Source organism: Pinus tabuliformis, chromosome 4_1, assembly GCF_031772625.1.
Source record: "Pinus tabuliformis cultivar Carrire ecotype Pingquan chromosome 4_1, CPIR1, whole genome shotgun sequence".
Taxonomy (NCBI): Eukaryota; Viridiplantae; Streptophyta; class Pinopsida; order Pinales; family Pinaceae; genus Pinus; species Pinus tabuliformis.
Genome location: NC_142303.1, coordinates 337,256,217 through 337,279,107, shown reverse-complemented (window position 1 = coordinate 337,279,107; position 22,891 = coordinate 337,256,217).

The window sequence follows — 22,891 nt, the reverse complement described above, 5'->3', positions numbered from 1 at the left end:
AAAACTGAGCACGGCAATTTTGGGTGCGGGGATGAGACACAGTTTTTGCAAAGATATTTTTGGGGCAAGGTAGGAGATTGTCTTGATGCCTCTGAAAGAAATGAATGGATAGATGTGACTGGTGAGGAGCTAAGGAGAGCAAGAAACCATCAGGAGTTCTCCTTAAACAGATGAAAACATAGATATTAAGCAAACTTAAAGGCAGAGCATAGAAACCATGAATTCTACCTTAACACTTCATTTACTTGATTTGCAGAAGAGAAGAGTAGGAAAATGATACACATAACAAACTTACAAGTACATGAGAGAAACACACCATCAACACAAATCACCACAGGAATCCCAAATAGTGCTGCAAAACCCTGGTCTTTCATTTGCCAAAATTGCAGAGATGCAAAGAGTAATACAGTCTAAGCTTATCCCTTAAGAGTCCAACCATGAAAATGACTAAGAAAGTACATAATATAGGCAAGCTAACACATTTCCTTGCCTCTAGGGGTCGAGCTCATCATCCTAGGAGCTGTTTCAACCAATTCTAAACTGAGCACTACAATCTAGGCAATCAAAACAACTTGCCTCTATAAGCTAGGAAACCAATTCATTCATTAATTTTTTGCTATTTTATGAATGAATCTTCTAGAATAGGTAAATAAGTGTCACGTCAACATAAAATTACATTAATTACATCAAGGAGGGTGAAAAATCCCACCAAAAGTCAAAACTGGTCAAATGCTGCGTTTTCCTGAGCTAAAGATGGAAAATTGAGAAAATGTCTTGATGCGTAGCGCGCCTTTGAGCCCACTTTTGGGGCACTTCCCGGCATCCAAATGAAGCTCAAGTGGGCTTGTTGGAAAGGTTTGGATGTCTACTCTCCAGCCCAAGTGGAATTTCTCAATTTGGTGGCCATTTGCCCCTCCAAAAATGCAATCTCCCAAGACTGCTTCCTGTGTGTCCAAAAAGTGGCAGAAGGTCATTTTTTGCTTGTTTTTTGACCTTTTAGGGGCCCAAACCTCAATGAAATGTCTTGGCAGTGGCTGAGCAAGTGTAATTTGTCATGACAAATCCAAAAATGCAGAGTTTTTGTGAAATGGACCTCCCCATCTTCAGGGTAGCCGCTACGTGTTGAGGGCAAAAACCTGTTTTTAGCAAAAAAAATTCAAAATTGACCAAAATTGCTCCAAATTTTCTGAATTTTGAGCTGGGGGTGTATCATTGAGCACCATGCTCCTTCAAGGAGGCTTCAGCCAAAATCTGAAGTGGATCGGGTCTTTTCCTCGTTTTAGTGCCTTGGCCAAGCGTCCTTTGAGTACCTTCATTTTCGCTTTGCACACATGCATGCGGGCCCAATAATGATTCTTCATGTGGCGGAGCATATCTTTGTCCCTGTTTGCCTTGGCTAGCAACTTCTCTAAATGAGTGTTCACCCGAATGAGCATAGACCCTTGCTCAATAGGTGTCAAATCACCGGGTCTCTTGCAAGCCAAGTTCCGGTCTTCTCGGATCCTCCGCAACTCATCAAGAGTGTGTTCATCCTCTAACTGTCTGTTGTGCTGCTCTAAGTATTTGATTGTCCAATTTGCCATTTCCAACTTCTGCTGCAACAAGTGATTTTCAGCCTTTTGTTGCTGAATGATCTCCTTTAGCTTCGAGCTAGGAGAACTGATGTCAAGGTCAATAATGTCTATGTCCAGATCACCTGATGGTCCCTCATCAATCATGGGCTGCTTACCTCTCTCCTGTACCTGTGCTGCTGTCGAAAACGAGGCCCCTTCCACCTGATGTGGAGATAACACTCGCTGCGCTGATGAAGAAGGCGAGACCCCTTCCACCTAATGTGGAGATAATACTCGCCGTGCGGATGCAAATAAGGCCCTGTGGCCTCTCTGATATGTAACACATGCTGGAGTGCTGACATGCTCGGGCTCTGGAATGTGAAACTGATGTGAAGGCCCTCCCTCATCATGGACAATCTCAGGAGGTGGTTGTGGCACCATGAAGAAGTCGCTAGAGATGAAATCCTCCCAAGCAATACCCTGCTGTGCCAACTGATGCATCACTATGATCTCGATCAGTGCATAATGATATATACTCTTGTGTTGCTGTGCGGGGTTCTTCCTTTGCACTAAGGGCACCATCTTCTCTATATTTCGGCACATGAAAAATGGAATGTTCATCATTCGTACCCGGGTTAAATGCATCAACAAACGGATATGGTACGAATATAAACGTGAAAATCTGTCCTCACAAGTGAAATAGAGCATAATGAGCCTCATCAAGGGTGCATACTCATCCCTTAGGAATCTGAAGGGAAAAACAGCAGTTAGGTGTCTCATACACCCGGGTTTGATATATGGCTGATAATGAAATCTGTCTAGCTGCTGGCGCTTGTTCCACTCCTCCCCAACATTTGGTATCCCGGTGGCTTGAGCAACAATTTCGGGTGATAGGGTGAAATCCACTCCTGCAAGGTTCACATGACCATTGTGCAAATGTAGGACAAACAAGCGGACTAGTTCTCTGTGATGTTGAATTTGTGAGATCCGCTCACAATATCCAAAGCATGATTGATACTGAAAACATGTCATTGCAAGTGGACAAGCTTGCAAATAAGCCAAAGAAGTGGGCTCCTCCCTGACATGCCGACCACCTTTACCACCCTTGTGATGCCTCCTTGGCACTTTTACCTCTGGTGTTGAATCACTGTCATAACTCTGCTGATAATCTGATTCGGTTTCTGACATGGTTTTGAAGGCAAGGTGGCTGAAATGTATTGCTGACTTTGCACCCAATTAACTGTTGTTTGACTTTTTCAAATGCTGTCACCAAGGGGACATAAATACAAGGGAATTGTTAGGGATAGGGGAACATGAGGGAATTAGGGACAATAAACATAAATAAGGAATTTAGGGAAGGCAACATGGGAAATCATAAAATTGTGGGATTTTAAGGTGAAGTAGGGTTTGGGAATTTAGTAGGTTTTAGGGATTTTAGAGAGGAAAATTATGAAATTTTATGGGAAAATTTGAAGGAGAATGTTGATGAAGATGAGGGAAAAGAGGGATCAAAAATGAGCAACCTTGGACAGCAAAATATTTTGAAACCCTAGCACCATTAAGTCTTTAAAACTTCCACAGCAATGTAGGGTTTTGACTTCTCATTTTCATGGCATTTTAACATATTAATTTCTCATTCATCTTGCAAAACCAAAACTAGCCATGGAGGAGAGGCCTACCTGAAATTTGCTTGAGAGAAAAGAGGATTTGGTAGCTTGCTGGCAGTTTATTGGGCGAAAAACCCAACGCGTAGCGCACCTTGCCCAACGTGTAGCGCCCCTCTGACGCGTAGCGCACGAGCAATTTTGTTCTGAGAAAGGCAGCCTGATGCGTAGCGCGCCCCTGACGCATAGCACGCCCTCCCTGATGCGTAGCGCGCCTCTGAAACTGCCCAATTTGCTCAATGACTCTTGAAATCGCCTTTGCAAGGATTCACTTAGCTTGTGAGAGGCAAATGAGTTGCTAATGAAGAGTGATGTGCTTTTATAGGCTTCCTTTAGATTTTTATTTGCCCAAAACCCACTTTATAATGTTTGAGTGTTGACACTTTTTGAATTAATTGGCTCTGACTTCTGGTTTCCTTTCTTTGAAAAAATTGGTTGAAATGATGATTTCTTCTGAAAATTTTTGCAGGGATAGCTTCTAAGATGCTTTGGCAAAGGAGACCAAGGCTGCGCTTCAACATTTGGAGAATTTGAAATTTTGACAATTTTTACAAAAACGAGATAATGACCTTTGTTTTTCAAAAACAGAGTTTTGAAAACAAGGTGAAAATTTAGCTGTACAATAGTGAGAATTATTGAAATGATGTTTTATGAAGGACATCCCTCTGGCCTGCTGGTCTTTTATGACCTCTCAAGACAAAAATTGACCCAACCCTAGACCTAAGACCTCGAAATTTAAAACAAGATGAATGACCCTTTGAAGATTTTATTTACTTAAACAAACCTGAACCAGCAGTGCCAAACAGGAGGGGAATAAAAAACACAAACTCCCTCCACCAAGGTTATGGCATGCCTAACGGAATGCAACATGATCACACTGATGGGACACCTAATCATGAAATGCAAAGAGCTTTGATCTCTGGTGAAGGGCTACTAGACCGACTCTAACATTGGCTCCAATGGGGATGGTAGCTCCTTGGAGGTGCCAAGAACCGCAGACCTCTGGGAGAGCAGACCAGTGCTTTCAACCATTGGGCGATGGAGTCATTATTTACTCATTTGACACAAACTCTGACAGCTTTAGTGACTGAAAATTGGACACAACTTTGACCCAAACTAACTCAATTTTGAACAGAAAATGGACTGATAAAAACACCTTGACAAACCTCAAACCAACCAATCTTCATCTTCAGAATTATAGCCTTCACCGCGGGCCCCAGACTGAGGATGAAAGATCAGTACACACATGCGATAAAATAAGAGTAAAACGGTATGTACAATGATGGTGACAAGAACAGAAAACGCTCAGGCATGGTACCTCTTTAGCAGCCGACCATTGACCGACCCTCCGGGATAATCATCTCCGTTCATTTCCTTGAGAAGAAAAGCATTTTGGCCACGATATGCTGCGATCTTGTAGGGACCCTTCCATAAATTGTCAAATTTGCCGTGCTTCCCTTTGTCTTCATTCCGAGCATCCCACCTCAAAACCACATCATCTATTTGGAAGTCATCTGGTTTTGCTTTCTTGTCGTAAATCTTCTTTATGCGCTCTTGCAACTTGAGAGTATTGTGAAGAACTTCCTCCCGTGTTTGCTGTAAATGAATCATTTGATTAATCCGCCTCTGCATGGGATCTTCCTCACTACTAGCTTCTTGAAGCAATTTGACCACCGGAATAGCGAGCGAAGTAGGAAACACTGCGTCTGTCCCATACACCAACTCAAAAGGAGACATGCCAATTGACTTTTTCTGACTTACCCTATCAGCCCACAGTGCATTCACTAACTTTTTATGCCAGCTCTTCTTATTGATTTCCAACAACTTTTTAATGATATTTACCAAGGACTTATTTGAAGATTCTGCCAACCCATTTCCTTGCGGATGGTAGGCGGTAGAAAGCCCCAAGCTGATATTGTATTTGTAGCAAAACTCAACCATTCTCTTTGATTTGAATGCTGCTGCATTATCTGTAATTAACTTACTTGGACAACCAAAACGTGATAGTATATTATTTTCAAGGAAAGAAATAATTACCGCATCCGTGGCCTGCCGGGTGGGAATGGCTTCAATCCATTTTGTGAAGTAATCTGTAGCTGTCAATATCCATCTATGTTGTCTTGATGATGCCGGATGAATCTCGCCGATAAAATCCAAACCCCACTGCTGAAATGGTGCGCTGACTTCAATTGGTTTGAGAGGCAATGGTTGTAATTTCTGTTTCCCTTGAAAAATTTGGCACTCGTGACAATTCTTGACAGCTTTATATACATCTGAAAACAATGAAGGCCAATAAAAACCTGCCCTTAGGATCTTATTTGCTGTAGTCTTCCAAAACAAATGGCCCCCGTAGTCACCTTTATGAAAATCTTCCACAACTGTTTTGGCTTCCTCCTCGATCAAACAATTCAACAATATTCCACCGGGGTCTTTCCAATATAGTGCAGATTTGAGGATGCAAAACTTGGCTGCTTTCAACTTCAATGTCCTACTTTTATTTCGAGGCATCCCGGGAGGTGAAGACAAATTTTGAAGTACATATATAATATCAGCATACCAAGGAGAAGAAATAAAGATGTCAGATACCTGTTGTGCTGAATTCTCCTCATCTTCATCGGACATGGCAGCCATCAAATTGATATCTAGGACGTGGAGATTTGTTTCAGCCATCAATTTGGCAAGACCTTGACCTTTGATCAGCTTAGTGGGTTTAATTTCCACATCATACTCTAATAATGCAGCAATCCACTTACCCCGCCTTCCTTCCGGTTCTGCCTGTACTAAAACATCCTTTACTGCTGCGTTAGGAACATATGCAATAATGTGGGAATTCAATATATACACACGGAAATCCTTCAAGGCCTTCACAAGTGCAAGTGCTTGTTTTTCGATGATGTTATACTTCAATGCTCCGTCCCTTATAATACCGCTGAAAAAAGCAATAGGCTTCTCAACTCCATCTCTTTTTTGCATTAGTACAGCTGACAATGTGTGCTCAGAAGCAAATGAAAATAAAATAAAATCTTGTGTGTAATCCGGACTGATTAGAGTAGGGGCTGAAGATAGAACCAACTTTACCAAATTGAAAGATTTTACCGCCTCTTCGGTCCACTTTAGCTGGCTGTCCTTTTTTAGCATGTTTGTGATTTCTCTAAGATGCTCAGCAAGATTTGGAATGAAGCGACGCAGAAAATTCAACTTACCATTAAAGGACTGTATTTCTTTTTTGTTCCGAGGCTGCTCGATTTGCTGAATAGCTTCAACACGTGCAGGATCTATACGGATGCCGTCTTTGGAAATGATGTGGCCCAAGAGCTTGCCTTCACTCATGGCGAAAAGACTCTTCTTTGGATTCAGCGAAATACCATATTTTCTGCACTTTTGAAAAACCATTTTCAAGTGATATAAATGTTCTTCATCAGATTTCGAAAATACAGTCAAATCATCAAGGTAAACAACCAAAAAGACAAATTTCTCGTTGGCAAAGGCCATATCCATCGCACGCTGAAAAGTAGCACCTGCATTTTTCAAACCAAACGGCATCTTTGCATAATGAAATGTTCCCCATGGAGTAATGAATGCAGTTTTGTCACGATCATCCTCATTCACCAAAATCTGATTGTACCCGGAATAGCCATCGAGTAGCGACATCCTTGATGCTCCAACTACTCGCTACAATATATGATCCATCTTGGGCAACGGATAATTGTCTTTTAAAGACACCTTATTCAAATTTCTGAAGTCAATGCATAAACGGATCTCATCGGTCTTCTTTCTTACGAGCACCAAATTGGATATCCAATCGGAAAATCTAATAGGTACTATGATTCCAGACTTGTACAACCTATTTACTTCTTTTTCTATCAATGGCAGCAATTTAGGATTGATTCTCCTCAACTTTTGACGGAAAGGTTTCTGATTTGGCTTTATAGGAATAGTATGCTGAATGATATTAGTGTCATATGTTTTCAGATCTGAATAATCCCATGCAAAGACATTAGAAAACGAAGATAATAATCTGACATACTCCTTCTTTACCTTTGGTGACAACGACTTTGATAGCTTTACCATCTTGGGATTCTCAGCTACTCCAATGTTTACTTCTTCAACACCTTCTTCAGTTGGTCTCAATGTCGGTTTGCGGGCCAAATCATCTTGATCAAACAGCTCTTCCAAAGGAATCAATCCTTTAGGAATAAAATTGTCCTTAAGTTGCAGCACATCCATTTGATTTACTTCATCTGGTTCAGTGTCTATGGAGATGTCCTTAAACTCACCTTCAATCTGCAGAAAATCTTTGATTTCTTCATCATCCTGGAAGACTTGCCAACATCGTTGATTATCCGGAACTGTGGGGCGGTGTTTCACATAAATCTCAAATTTGTTGCTGTAATTCATTGGAATTTTTAAGTTACTTGCTGCCTTGGCCAATGCATCAGCAACACCATTTTGTATGCGGGGCACACATGTCAAAGTATGTTCAGAAAATAATTTCAAAATTTCTAGGATAGCATTTCGATATGCCCTCATACGAGGATGCTTGGCCTGAAACTCACCTTTAACTTGCTTTATCACCAACTCAGAATCACCATAAACTGCAATCTTCTTTGCTTTCAACTTGCGAAGAATTTCAGGCCAGCGATGAGAGCCTCATATTTTGCCTCATTATTTGAACAATTGAATGCTAGTTTATAAGAACACACTCTCACCTTGCTCAGGACTTTGTCTCGGGCAGAAAAGGGACTTCAAATCCACACACCAATACCAGCACCATCGCTGTCCACAGCGCCATCAAAATCCATGGTCCAAAGACCATCTTCATCTTCTTCCAACTGCTGAAATTGTGTTGCCTCCGTTTTTTCTGTTTGCTGCCCCTTAGCTTCAGCTGTTTGTTTCATGGCAGTTGGCTTTTCTTCTCTTTCCTTTTGCAGAACTTCTCTAAAATTTTCAGTAATCTCTGGTATATCCTCTGCCTGAACTAACTGACTATCTATCTCATTAAAATTATCAGCAAACAAAACAAACGACTCCAAATTTGTATGTACATAATTTACAGGATGATTTATTGGCTTTTCTTTGCTAATTATCATGTATTTCATCTTTTGCTCCCGATATAACTTTCTCAGTTGACCGAAGACTAGAATTGTAGCATAAGAAAAATTTAGTGAAGTGTACTTTTCAACTTAGCTCCCCAAGACCTTGAGAGCAACATACCAAAACGCAGAGGAATATCCGCCACAACCACATCCATCAAGACATTCTTAGCTGGAATTTGATCTAGGCTTACCACCAAATCCTTGATCAATTCGATACACTTTACCCGGCTGGAATCAAATGAATACAAATCATGATATTTTCTTGTGATGTCTAATCCCAGCTTTTCCATGATTGCTTTCGGCATCAAATTGTGCGAAGCACCCGAGTCAAACATGGCATTATGTAAAACATACTCGTGCAACCTCAAACTGATATAAAAGGGAGGAACATCACTTTCAGGAGACTCACCATCTAAAGCAGGAAAAATAAAATAATTCCGGCTGATCATCTTCTACATTTACCGTGTCAAGCATTGGATCAATATTCAGAATTTTGGAAATTTGACCTCGGTAGTTGGTGTTTTTCATGATTTCAGTCAATGGAATAGACACTTTTAGCTTTGAAATTTCATTCTCCAAACTAAATGATGAAACCTTTTCACCTTCTTTGGCCGGAACTTCTCTTCTTTCAACTTTATCCCTCATTGTGCTTGGTGGCTGATTTACCTTATCTGCTGAAGATGATTGACCTGCTGGGGGATCAATTATCTCTTTTCCTTTTTTCTGTGGGGAAGCTGAATCATTTTTTGCTGAAGTATCTTTCTTCTTCTGAATAGGATTTATGGGAACAGCTCGATTTCTTAATTGTTTCTGCTGAGCGGGCAAAGCATTGAGATATCCTCTTTGGTACTCCTCCGATTCCTCCTCAAGCGCTGCATCATTTGATAAGATATAATTCTCATCCTGATGGATGATGGAGTTTCTCACAAATTCTTCTTCTTCTGTAATATAGGTAGGCAGATCATCAGGAGTGAAAAAGTGATTTTCCTCCCCTATAGTATCACCTTCATCCTCGGATTCTTGGTCAACAAAATTCTGCTGAAGAGGAGGTTTTATTTGTCGCTGAGCTGCTAACTCTTGTGCCCTTGTTTCACGCTGCTTAATTCTGTATTGTGGCTGCTGCGGACCTCGGAAATTAGGATTGCGAATTGCGGTTCCGGCTTGTCGAAATGAGCCTTTTCGAGCATCCTTTCTACCTTTTCTACCTTGCAAAGGAGCTGATCTGATGTAGAAGCTTCTTCTTTGATTGTCACTCGTTTTTTGGCTTTCATCCTTGATTTTTTATCATTCAAATTTTCTTCAACACTAACAGCGATTTTCTGCATATCCTCCAAGGTAGGCGGATCTCTATCTCGCAATGAATAAGCCATCTCCGGATCAAAGCCATCCGGGAATTTGAGAAGAGCTGATTTTCTAGATGGTCTTAAATCATCTGGAATAGCATTGTAAACTGTGTTAAATCTGATAATGTAATCTTGGACAGACTCACCATGATTGCGTTTGAGATTGTTGTACTCGGCATTGATCTGAAGTGGATCCTTTCTGATTTCCCATCGATCTAGAAACTGCTTCTGAAGTTCATCCAATGTGGGTATGCTTCTAGCTGTCAAACCTCTGAACCATTTTCTTACTTCTCCTCCGAATGTTTGCACAAACAAACGCATAGTTACATCTTCTTCATCTATCTCATATAGATCAAAGAAAGTTGCCATTTTGTCTATATGCTGCTGAGCGGAAACACCTTGAGGAGTGCCATCAAACATGGGAATTTTACTCTGATAATCAGCTGGCATATCATGCAGATTTTGAGGAAGAGCAAGAGGGGCAAACCAGGCAGCCATTGCTTTAGGTAGATTGGGTCTAGGAGTAGTAGGTGGAGTAGGTGTAGTTGTAGTATGAGGGGTATAGGGAGGTGTAGGCGGAGGAGAAGCGATATGGGATGAAGAGGGAGAATTGACTGTAGATTCAGGATGTGTGACTATAGGGGATATAGAAATAAAAGGAGGATTGGTCTGTTCGTGCGGAACAGAAGTCGTGATAGTAGATCCAATATTGACAGATATAGTTTCGAGGAAATCAGCAAGATTAGTGACTTGGATATCTGTCTGAAGGTGTCTTAGGATGAAATTTTCAACCAATTTATTATGTCTCTCGATTTCAAGGGCAGCAACAAAATCAGGGTTGGGAACTAGAGAATCAAGTGCACTTTCAGATTTGGTTTTGAACAGGGACAACTCGAAGCTCTTGTCAAAATCAATGTCTTCAAATACTTAAAAACAGCTGGACATGAGTGAGATTTGAATATATGACTAGAATCTGAAGCCAGCTTGGATATTCCCAAAATATCAAGGAACAAATAGCCAATCAGCCTGTGAAAACTCTCAACTTATCATCAAAAGTTCAGAGTTTAAAAATGTACTGGGGTAAAATGCAAATGAAGTGCTGTATTCACAAGCTCACGGAGATGGACTGAAGCAGCGTTTATCTACTTCCGCTTATGCAAAGCAAAAGCGTTTCGAAGGCTACCTGGCATAACTTCAGGCTCCGTCTAAGACTTATGAAATAAACACATCAACCCGCAAACAAGTTGTTGTCCCCAGTATGGTCGCCAATATGTTAGCGCTCGAATTTGGCCTCAGGCTGAAGAAGGCAAAATCCAAGGCAACATCAAACCACTTAGCCTTGTAGCTAGCCCTACGAGGACAGGAGAGGGCTCTCTCAGGGTCTATCTCGGCAAAAGGTTTTCAAAGGGCTGAGATGACCAATAAAGAACACTGATTTTAGGCTAGTAAACTGATAGGGAAAGTTTGATTTCAAATTTTTAGGGTTTCGTTGGAAAACTGAGAACGACAATTTTGGGTGCGGGGATGAGACACAGTTTTTGCAGAGATCTTTTTGGGGCAAGGTAGGAGATTGTCTTGATGCCTTTGAAGGAAATGAATGGATAGATATGACTGGTGAGGAGCTAAGGAGAACAAGAAACCATCAGGAGTTCTCCTTAAACAGATGAAAACATAGATATTAAGCAAACTTAAAGGCAGAGCATAGAAACCATGAATTCTACCTTAACACTTCATTTACTTAATTTGCAGAAGAGAAGAGTAGGAAAATGATACACATAACAAACTTACAAGTACATGAGAGAAACACACCATCAACACAAATCACCACAGGAATCCCAAATAGTGCTGCAAAACCCTGGTCTTTCCTTTTCCAAAATTGCAGAGATGCAAAGAGTAATACAGTCTAAGCTTATCCCTTAAGAGTCCAACCATGAAAATGACTAAGAAAGTACATAATATAGGCAAGCTAACACATTTCCTTGTCTCTAGGGGTCGAGCTCATCATCCTAGGAGCTGTTTCAACCAATTGTAAACTGAGCACTACAATCTAGGCAATCAAAACAACTTGCCTCTATAAGCTAGGAAACCAATTCATTCATTAATTTTTTGCTATTTTATGAATGAATCTTATAGAATAGGTAAATAAGTGTCATGTCAACATAAAATTACATTAATTACATCAAGGAGGGTGAAAAATCCCACCAAAAGTCAAAACTGGTAAAATGCTGCGTTTTCCTGAGCTGAAGATGGAAAATTGAGAAAATGTCCTGATGCGTAGCGCGCCATTTCTCAATGCATAGCGCGCCTTTGAGCCCACTTTTGGGGCACTTCCCGACATCCAAATGAAGCTCAAGTGGGCTTGTTGGAAAGGTCTGGATGTCTACTCTCCAGCCCAAGTGGAATTTCTCAATTTGGTGGCCATTTGCACCTCCAAAAATGCAATCTCCAAAGACTGCTTCCTGTGTGTCCAAAAAGTGGCAGAAGGTCATTTTTTGCTTGTTTTTTGACCTTTTGGGGGCCCAAACCTCAATGAAATGTCTTGGCAGTGGCTGAGCAAGTGTAATTTGTCATGACAAATCCAAAAATGCAGAGTTTTTGTGAAATGGACCTCCCCATCTTCAGGGTAGTGCGCAGCGCGCTACGCGTTGAGGGCAAAAACCTGTTTTTAGCAAAAAAAATTCAAAATTGACCAAAATTGCTCCAAATTTTCTGAATTTTGAGCTGGGGGTGTATCATTGAGCACCATGCTCCTTCAAGGAGGCTTCAGCCAAAATCTGAAGTGGATCGGGCCTTTTCCTCGTTTTAGTGCCTTGGCCAAGCGTCCTTTGAGTACCTTCATTTTCGCTTTGCACACATGCATGCGGGCCCAATAATGATTCTTCATGTGGCGGAGCATATCTTTGTCCCTGTTTGCCTTGGCTAGCAACTTCTCTAAATGAGTGTTCACCCGAATGAGCATAGACCCTTGCTCAATAGGTGTCAAATCACCGGGTCTCTTGCGAGCCAAGTTCCCGTCTTCTCGGATCCTCTGCAACTCATCAAGAGTGTGTTCATCCTCTAACTGTCTGTTGCGCTGCTCTAAGTATTTGATTGTCCAATTTGCCATTTCCAACTTCTGCTGCAACAAGTGATTTTCAGCCTTTTGTTGCTGAATGATCTCCTTTAGCTCCGAGCTAGGAGAACTGATGTCAAGGTCAATAATGTCTATGTCCGGATCACTTGATGGTCCCTCATCAATCATGGGCTGCTTACCTCTCTCCTGTACCTGTGCTGCTGTCGAAAACGAGGCCCCTTCCACCTGATGTGGAGATAACACTCGCTGTGCTGATGAAGAAGGCGAGACCCCTTCCACCTGATGTGGAGATAATACTCGCCGTGCGGATGCAAATAAGGCCCTGTGGCCTCTCTGATATGTAACAAATGCTGGAGTGCTGACATGCTCGGGCTCTGGAATGTGAAACTGATGTGAAGGCCCTCCCTCATCATGGACAATCTCAGGAGGTGGCTGTGGTACCATGAAGAAGTCGCGAGAGATGAAATCCTCCCAAGCAATACCCTGCTGTGCCAACTGATGCATCACTATGATCTCGATCAGTGCATAATGATATATACTCTTGTGTCGCTGTGCGGGGTTCTTCCTTTGCACTAAGGGCACCATCTTCTCTATATTTCGGCACATGAAAAATGGAATGTTCATCATTCGTACCTGGGTTAAATGCATCAACAAACGGATATGGTACGAATATAAACGTGAAAATCTGCCCTCACAAGTGAAATAACGCATAATGAGCCTCATCAAGGGTGCATACTCACCCCTTAGGAATCTGAAGGGAAAAACAGCAGTTAGGTGTCTCATACACCCGGGTTTGATATATGGTTGATAATGAAATCTGTCTAGCTGCTAGCGCTTGTTCCACTCCTCCCCAACATTTGGTATCCCGGTGGCTTGAGCAACAATTTCGGGTGATAGGGTGAAATCCACTCCTGCAAGGTTCACATGACCATTGTGCAAATGTAGGACAAACAAGCGGACTAGTTCTCTGTGATGTTGAATTTGTGAGATCCGCTCACAATATCCAAAGCATGATTGATACTGAAAACATGTCATTGCAAGTGGACAAGCTTGCAAATAAGCCAAAGAAGTGGGCTCCTCCCTGACATGCCGACCACCTTTACCACCCTTGTGATGCCTCCTTGGCACTTCTACCTCTGGTGTTGAATCACTGTCATAACTCTGCTGATAATCTGATTCGGTTTCTGACATGGTTTTGAAGGCAAGATGGCTGAAATGTATTGCTGACTTTGCACCCAATTAACTGTTGTTTGACTTTTTCAAATGCTGTCACCAAGGGGACATAAATACAAGGGAATTGTTAGGTATAGGGGAACATGAGGGAATTAGGGACAATAAACATAAATAAGGAATTTAGGGAAGGCAACATGGGAAATCATAAAATTGTGGGATTTTAAGGTGAAGTAGGGTTTGGGAATTTAGTAGGTTTTAGGGATTTTAGAGAGGAAAATTATGAAATTTTATGGGAAAATTTGAAGGAGAATGTTGATGAAGATGAGGGAAAAGAGGGATCAAAAATGGGCAACCTTGGACAGCAAAATATTTTGAAACCCTAGCACCATTAAGTCTTTAAATCTTCCACAGCAATGTAGGGTTTTGACTTCTCATTTTCATGGCATTTTAACATATTAATTTCTCATTCATCTTGCAAAACCAAAACTAGCCATGGAGGAGAGGCCTACCTGAAATTTGCTTGAGAGAAAAGAGGATTTGGTAGCTTGCTGGCAGTTTATTGGGCGAAAAACCCAACGCGTAGCGCACCTTGCCCAATGCGTAGCGCCCCTCTGACGCGTAGCGCACGAGCAATTTTGTTCTGAGAAAGGTAGCCTGATGCGTAGTGTGCCCCTGACGCGTAGCGCGCCCTCCCTGATGCGTAGCGCGCCTTTGAAACTGCCCAATTCGCTCAATGACTCTTGAAATTGTCTTTGCAAGGATTCACTTAGCTTGTGAGAGGCAAATGAGTTGCTAATGAAGAGTGATGTGCTTTTATAGGCTCCCTTTAGATTTTTATTTGCCCAAAACCCACTTTATAATGTTTGAGTGTTGACACTTTTTGAATTAATTGGCTCTGACTTCTGGTTTCCTTTCTTTGAAAAAAATTGGTTGAAATGATGATTTCTTCTGAAAATTTTTGCAGGGATAGCTTCTAAGATGCTTTGGCAAAGGAGACCAAGGCTGCGCTTCAACATTTGGAGAATTTGAAATTTTGACAAAAATGAGATAATGACCTTTGTTTTTCAAAAACAGAGTTTTGAAAACAAGGTGAAAATTTAGCTGTACAATAGTGAGAATTATTGAAATGATGTTTTATGAAGGACATCCCTCTGGCCTGCTGGTCTTTTATGACCTCTCAAGACAAAAATTGACCCAACCCTAGACCTAAGACCTCGAAATTTAAAACAAGATGAATGACCCTTTGAAGATTTTATTTACTTAAACAAACCTGAACCAGCAGTGCCAAACAGGAGGGGAATAAAAAACACAAACTCCCTCCACCAGGGTTATGGCATGCCTAACAGAATGCAACATGATCACACTGATGGGACACCTAATCATGAAATTCAAAGAGCTTTGATCTCTGGTGAAGGGCTACTAGACCGACTCTAACAGGTTGAGTTATTTCTTTTTTTTCTTTTGCGTGGGCAGTGAAATCCAAAAAATAAGAACAAGATTCGATTTTTAGTTTTGGTATCATTTAATTAGATTTTAGTTTGTTCAATTTTGAATTTAGAATTTTATCTAAGTTGTACCTACTTTAAGTTAGCATATTTTTTTGAAATAGATTTAAGTTTTAGTTTTAGTTTAGATACCTTTTCTTTTAGGGTCAGCGTAGATATGTTTTTAATTTGAAGTTTGGGTTTCACGTAACAATAAAAGCCAATGTTTAGATTTTTTTTAATTTTGATTTTGTGTATATTAGACTAAAGAAAATTTTAATTAGATTTCATTTGACATAGTTTTAGATTTAGTCTTTTTTTTTTTTATTTTTTGGATAGAATTATCTTACTTTAGTTCAAATTCAAAGTTTTAAATAAAAAAAAAAAAAAAAAAGGGGAAAATGGTTAGTTTATTTTTTAGGAGTTATTTAGATTTAGTTTAGTTTGATTTTAAACAATAATTAAAAAATCAATAAAAAATAATAAAAAATAAATAAAAAAGATTAAAAAGTTCCTTTTTATTTTTATTAGACTTTAGTTTAGATTTAGATTTAGGTTTGCAGTTATTCATATAAAAAATCATAAAAAAGGTTTCTTTAGTTTAGTTTAGTTTAGAATAAATTTGATTTTCTTTTTTTTAAGTTTAGAGGTTAGTTTTGTTTTACTTTATAAAAAAAAAAATAAAAACAAAAAAAAAATAAAAATAATAAAATATAAAAAGCATAAAAAGTAATTTTTTAGACTTTTTATTTTGTCCTATAGTTTGGATTTTTCTTTAGATTTAAAGTTTCATCTTTAGTTAGCTTAGTCTTATTTTATTTGAAAATACAAAAAAAATTGGAAATATTTTGCCAGTTTCAGTCTTGCCTCAAGGATTTGCCATGTTTGCGAAATATCTTTTCTGCTGAGGCTAAATTTTTTGATGTGGGATTAATGTTTATCATTTTCATGTGGTTAAATATGCTTGAATGATCATTTAAAGATTAGCTATATGAATGTGATCTCTGGTTAACATTTGAGATTACGTGGTTGTTTAAAGCATTTATCTTTCGAAATTTTTAATCGCTGGAATATCGTTATTGAGTTTTAATCGCTGGATCACTATTAAAGCATTGTGCGTTTATCGAATATCTTGCATTCCTTGAGTTATCTGATGGTAAATGATTGTTAATGAGTTCATCTTTCCGCGGCATTTGATAGATAATCTTTCAGCCATTAACTCTATAAGGCACTGGTCTATTAACTTAATAAGATCAAATAAGTGCTTGTTTTCTCTCGTGTCTCCCAACCCAACTGGTCCACAGTTGGTCTTCATCATCCCTTAGGGTCTACCCCCCTTAGCCGCGGGAGACAGGCTTAAACGGAGAGATCGGGGATCAGGGTCTGAGTGTTGTCGTGACAATCTGTGCGACAACATTTTTTGGCGCCATTGCCGGGGAGAGAGTTTTTCTGTCCCTGGCATTTCAGCGACATTCATATTCTCATTTCTCATCATTCTTTCATCTTTCTCATCTCGCGTTTGAGCTGGCAGATTCAACATTTTTTGGCATCATTTGGATCTCTTTCATCACTTTATCTTTCGTCATATCAACAACTTCTCTTTAGTTCGTTTCTTGTTTGGGTGGCGACTCCATTTCTTTTCATTTTCCCAGACAAGAAGCCTCTCTCATATCAGCTTGTTGGTTACTTTTTGGATCCTAGAATTTGACTCATTGTTCAAGTGGCGACTCCACTTCTTTCATTTATTAATTTTCTTGAGCAGAGATCTCTTTCTATCATCCATTTGATCCCTTATTATTCATCATGGATTATTCGTTTAAACCATGTCATTTTACTGGTGTTCGCCATGATATTCCAGAGGTGGCCATTTCTAAATTACCTGTGTTCTCGGGTGGTGATTCAGTCGCTGTTAAAAAGCATCTAGGCTGGTTTACTCGTATAATGATCATGTATTGTAGATCTCCTCAGTATAATCATGAAGATGTCAAAATGCGTCTATTTGTCCTTTCTTTAGAAGATGATGCTTTGAATTCGTTTAATAGTTGTCCTGAAGATTCCTTCACTTCTTTACAAGACATTGTCGATGCTTTTAAAGATAGATATGGTGATCTAGATAGCTCGCCTTGTGCCCCTAAGATTGTGCAACCGAATGAAAGTAATTTTATAAAAGGTTCAGCTGTCGATGAAAGATTTCAAGACAATGCTTCATATCAGAATTTGCTATCCACTTGTACCATTGCAAATCATAGTGGAAAAGTAGAAACAAATTGTAAAAACAGTGTTGACAATGAAAAGGAAGATCATAAGAAAATTATACAAGAACTAATGCTGCTGGTAAAAAATATGGAGATCAATCAAACTAATTACGCCAATGATGTGAGAATTTTATGCACCCACCTGGAAAAGCGTAATAGGGAGATAGGGATCATGCAAAATCAGCATACTAAGGACATTGAGGCCATGAAGACTAATCATGACACAGAAATTAGTTTTATGCAAAGCAAGTTATCGGGCTTAGAGGAAAATATGACGACAATGCAAGCAAATCATAAGGAAGAGATAAACTCTATGCAGCATTGCTTAATGACCATAGAGGAAAGAGACGATAAAGTAGTAAAAGATATGGAAGCTAATCAGATATGTCTTCAGAAATATTGACCATGGAAGAAGATCATGCCAGGGAAATCACGTGTTATGAAAGTTGAACACTCTAGCCAGATAAATGCCATTACAATACAGGTACATAAATTTCAACAGCGGATTAAGGATGAAAGAAACCAGGAAACATCAATAGATCAGGAACCTTCTCATTTGCTGCAACAAGCTCCATCTTATTATGAGGTCATTGATTCGATTGAAAGGTGGTTAATTGAAGGTGATCCAGATAAAATTAAAAATGATAAAGATCAGATGCAGGATGAAGAAAGACATGTCACACATATCTTACATACTTCATCTGATAGCTTTGAAGCAAAAAGTTCCACGTCATCAATAATACAGCCTACCAGGAAGAAAAAACTCAAGAGAAAGAAAATGAGAAGAAGATTTGATGCATCAAAGGGCCGCGAGCAGCTTGATTTTCGGATAGGAAAAAGTCCTACCATATGCAAAATTGGACATGGCACATCCGACAAGCAGCCAACAGATTTGCCTGAAAGCAGGGAAATGCTCAGTATACACTATATTGAACACATCTGATGCCATGGGGCATCCGTTGTATTTCTAACCCTACTCCTTGTTTTTTCAGCATTTTCATTTCTGTTTTAGGATTAGATTTACTTTTTTATGTCGTTAGATAGTTAATAAATGAAGAGCTTATATCTTTCATGTGCTTAATGTTATATGATGATTTTTTGGACGGGCACTACTTATATTTTGTTGTGTGTTGCATGGATGCAGATTCTGGATTCTCACATTCCTATGGTGCAGCAACATGTCCCCAAGTGGAGCCAGATGTTGACCACTACGTGTCAACTATCCATAGCAATACACCCACTTTTTTCATAAAAGGGATAGCGCTTGATTGACGTGTTCGTGCCATTCGACAGTCATCGTTGACCTGATCATGTTATGTTGTAAACCCAGTCTGCATGTATAAATTATAAATAATCTTAGCAGAGTTGAGTCATGTATATAAATTGCCTAAGTGGACCTAATTTTCTAGTGATAATCTACGTTCCGGAAGGTTTTTTGTCTCGCCGATCCATGATCGACAAAGTTTTCCTTCAGCCTAACCCCAAAGCCGGAATGGATTTTGTCATTAGAATCTTAGAGGAATCCTAGTGTGTTGATCTGCCAGATTATATTTGGTCGCAGAACTGGGTGGTCCATAAGGGTCTATGTCAAATGGGTTTTCCCCCTTGGGATGTAAAATTGTAAAGTCATGATGTAATGTGTCTTGAGGGTTAGAAAATGTTTTAATCCCTTCATAAGTCCTAAGTCCTAGGTCCTAGGTGATTTTTCCAAAGGCTAAGTTCGAGGATCCATTCCAAAAAAAAATTAAAAAATAAATTGAAAAATTGAAAAATTAAAAAATTAAAAAAATAATATAAAAACTTAAAAATAATAAAATAATAACATTTTTGAGTAAATAAATGCAGAATTTCAATTTTTTAATGCATTAAAAAATTCGACGGATGAGATTAAGAAATATCTTGATCCTCATCAACGGTCGAGATCATTTTGACGTGGATCACTCGAACTAGCCGTTGGGAATTTTTCTTTTAAATAGGGTGCTAGGGGTCATTTGAGATTAGATTGGATCTGAGAGTCTGGTGCTAAAGAAATTTCTCTTGTAGTCATTTTTTGAGCAATAAAGAAAGACTTTGGGGTTAAAAATCTTGCTAGTGTTACTCTTCTCGAAATGTTGTAAGATGTTTTATGTTTCTGCATAATTTTATTTTCAGCTATTGATTTTAGCTTGATGAAAATTGATTCAGGCACAGGTATCTTGTTTGATCTCTAGGGTTTGAATGATAGTTTAGATTCTGAAATATAATGGCAGGTATCTCCATTTGATCTGGATTTCACTATCGTTTTTCCCTCTATGTTAATGGTTGATTGTAAGCTGTGCAGGAAATCTTAGTTTTTAGGTTACCGGGCGTTAGGGGAAGTTCTCAGCTGAACCAACCAACTCCCGGATTGTGTTTTCTAAAAGAGCCTAGCCAGTTCTTGATCCCGGGCTTATCATTTGAAATTTTTTTTATGAATGCATGTAGAGTTTTCTGAAGTGTCTCACATTAAAATTAAATTTTGATAATACTACTGTGATTATTGACAAATCTGGCTACTAAAGAGCCTTAGATCTGTAAATACTGTAAATTGTTTAGCTGGTTTTAGGGTTTTCAGTTTATTTTTGGCACATTTTACTTCTGGGTTTTTTGTTTTTACAGGTTGCAGGTACAGATTTTAAAAATTTTGTGGGGTTTTCACAATCTGAAGCAGCTGATCCAAAATTTCAAGAGTCCTGATAAATTTTAAAAGGGTTTTCCGGCCATTTGTTTTCTGATCAGTTTCTTCAGATTTGTTGTCTACAGGTTTCATTTTTATTACAGGAAAAATTTCGAATTTTTCTGTGGGCAATCCGATTTTACCCGTGGCTCCCATACCCTGTCCTCTACGTGCTACCATCCCTCAATTGCTACCAGAGCCTGCAAACAAGTGGCTGCCTCCTGCAAACACCAGATCAAAGCGGCATTTTATCCCACACATTTTTCATTCTCTCCGCAGCTCCTCATTTGCTGCAAACTCCTTCACGCTGTCTCTTCCACGTTCAACCTGCAGTCAATATTTTCCTCACACTAGCACAGTCCTCTTTCCTCATCCACGCAGCTGCTATTACCCATTTCTCCCTCACGCTGACCTGCAAAACCCTCTCATCTGTCTGCTATCAACACATTTTTTCCTTATCCACTCTCCACGCTACCACGATTTTCTACACTCCCTAAGCTACTCACGTCCACCTCTGCCTGTGTCCCTTCTCCTATCATTCCATTTCCGTTTACTCCACGCACCCCGGCTGCTCCAAATCCATCTTTCCCTCGCTGCAATAGCCATCTCTGCTAATCTTCAACACGCCTTTCAGCTCTACACTGCAGTCACCCATTCAAAATCTGCAACGTCCAAGCAGCAATACCCTCATGCAGTAAGCTCCATATCTGCGTCGACTGTACCTGCATCCTCACGTAAACTTGTAGAGGAAAGTTGTAAAAAATAAAATCTGTGATCTTGATTTATGCAGGCTAGGTTTAGCATGAGTTTTTCTTTTGTTTTATGATACATGCGTAGGTTGAGTTATTTCTTTTTTTTTCTTTTGTGTGGGCAGTAAAATCCAAAAAATAAGACCAAGATTCGATTTTTAGTTTTGGTATCATTTAATTAGATTTTAGTTTTTTCAATTTTGAATTTAGAATTTTATCTAAGTTGTACCTACTTTAAGTTAGCATATTTTTTTTAAATAGATTTAAGTTTTAGTTTTAGTTTAGATACGTTTTCTTTTAGGGTCGGTGTAGATATGTTTTTAATTTGAAGTTTGGATTTCACGTAACAATAAAAGCCAATGTTTAGATTTTTTTAAATTTTGATTTTGTGTATATTAGACTAAAGAAAATTTTAATTAGATTTCATTTGACATAGTTTTAGATTTAGTCTTTTTTTTATTTTTTGGATAGAATTATCTTACTTTAGTTCGAATTCAAAGTTTTAAATAAAAATAAAAAAAGGGAAAAAGGGTTAGTTTATTTTTTAGGATTTATTTAGATTTAGTTTAGTTTGATTTTAAACAATAATTAAAAAATCAATAAAAATAATAAAAAAAAAATTTAAAAAGTTCCTTTTTATTTTTATTAGACTTTAGTTTAGATTTAGATTTAGGTTTGCAGTTATTCATATAAAAAATCATAAAAAAGGTTTCTTTAGTTTAGTTTAGTTTAGAATAAATTTGATTTTCTTTTTTTTAAGTTTAGAGGTTAGTTTTGTTTTACTTTATAAGAATAAAAATAAAAATATAAAAAATAATAAAAAATATAAAAAGCATAAAAAGTAATTTTTTAGACTTTTTATTTTGTCCTATAGTTTGGAATTTTCTTTAGATTTAAAGTTTCATCTTTAGTTAGCTTAGTCTTATTTTATTTGAAAATAAAAAAAATTTGGAAATATTTTGCCAGTTTCAGTCTTGCCTCAAGGATTTGCCATGTTTGCGAAATATCTTTTCTGCTGAGGCTAAATTTTTTGATGTGGGGTTAATGTTTATCATTTTCATGTGGTTAAATATGCTTGAATGATCATTTAAAGATTAGCTATATGAATGTGATCTCTGGTTAACATTTGAGATTACGTGGTTGTTTAAAGCATTTATCTTTCGAAATTTTTAATCGCTGGATCACTATTAAAGCATTGTGCGTTTATCGAATATCTTGCATTCCTTGAGTTATCTGATGGTAAATGATTGTTAATGAGTTCATCTTTCCGCGACATTTAATAGATAATCTTCCAGCGATTAACTCTATAAGGCACTGGTCTATTAACTTAATAAGATCAAATAAGTGATTGTTTTCTCTCGTGTCTCCCAACCCAACTGGTCCAAAGTTGGTCTTCATCATCCCTTAGGGTCTACCCCCCTTAGTCGCGGGAGACAAGCTTAAACGGAGAGATCGGGAATCAGGGTGACAGCCCCCGGTCTGAGCGTTGTCGTGACAATCTGTGCGACAACACATAGATCAAGTGTTGGATGGCCTGGCAGGAAAGAAGTTTTTTTCCCTCCTAGATGGGTTTAGCGGGTACAATCAGATCCAAATCACCCTGGAAAACCAAGATAAGACCACTTTCACTTGTCCATGGGGTACCTTTTCCTATCGGGTCCTTCTCTTTGGGTTATCCAACGCTCCTTCCACTTTCCAGAGAGTCGTACTAAGTATATTCGCTGAGTTGGTTCATGATTCAGTGGAAATCTATATGGATGACTTTACCCCTTATGGTTCTAACTTCCAAGAAGCTCTGACTAACCT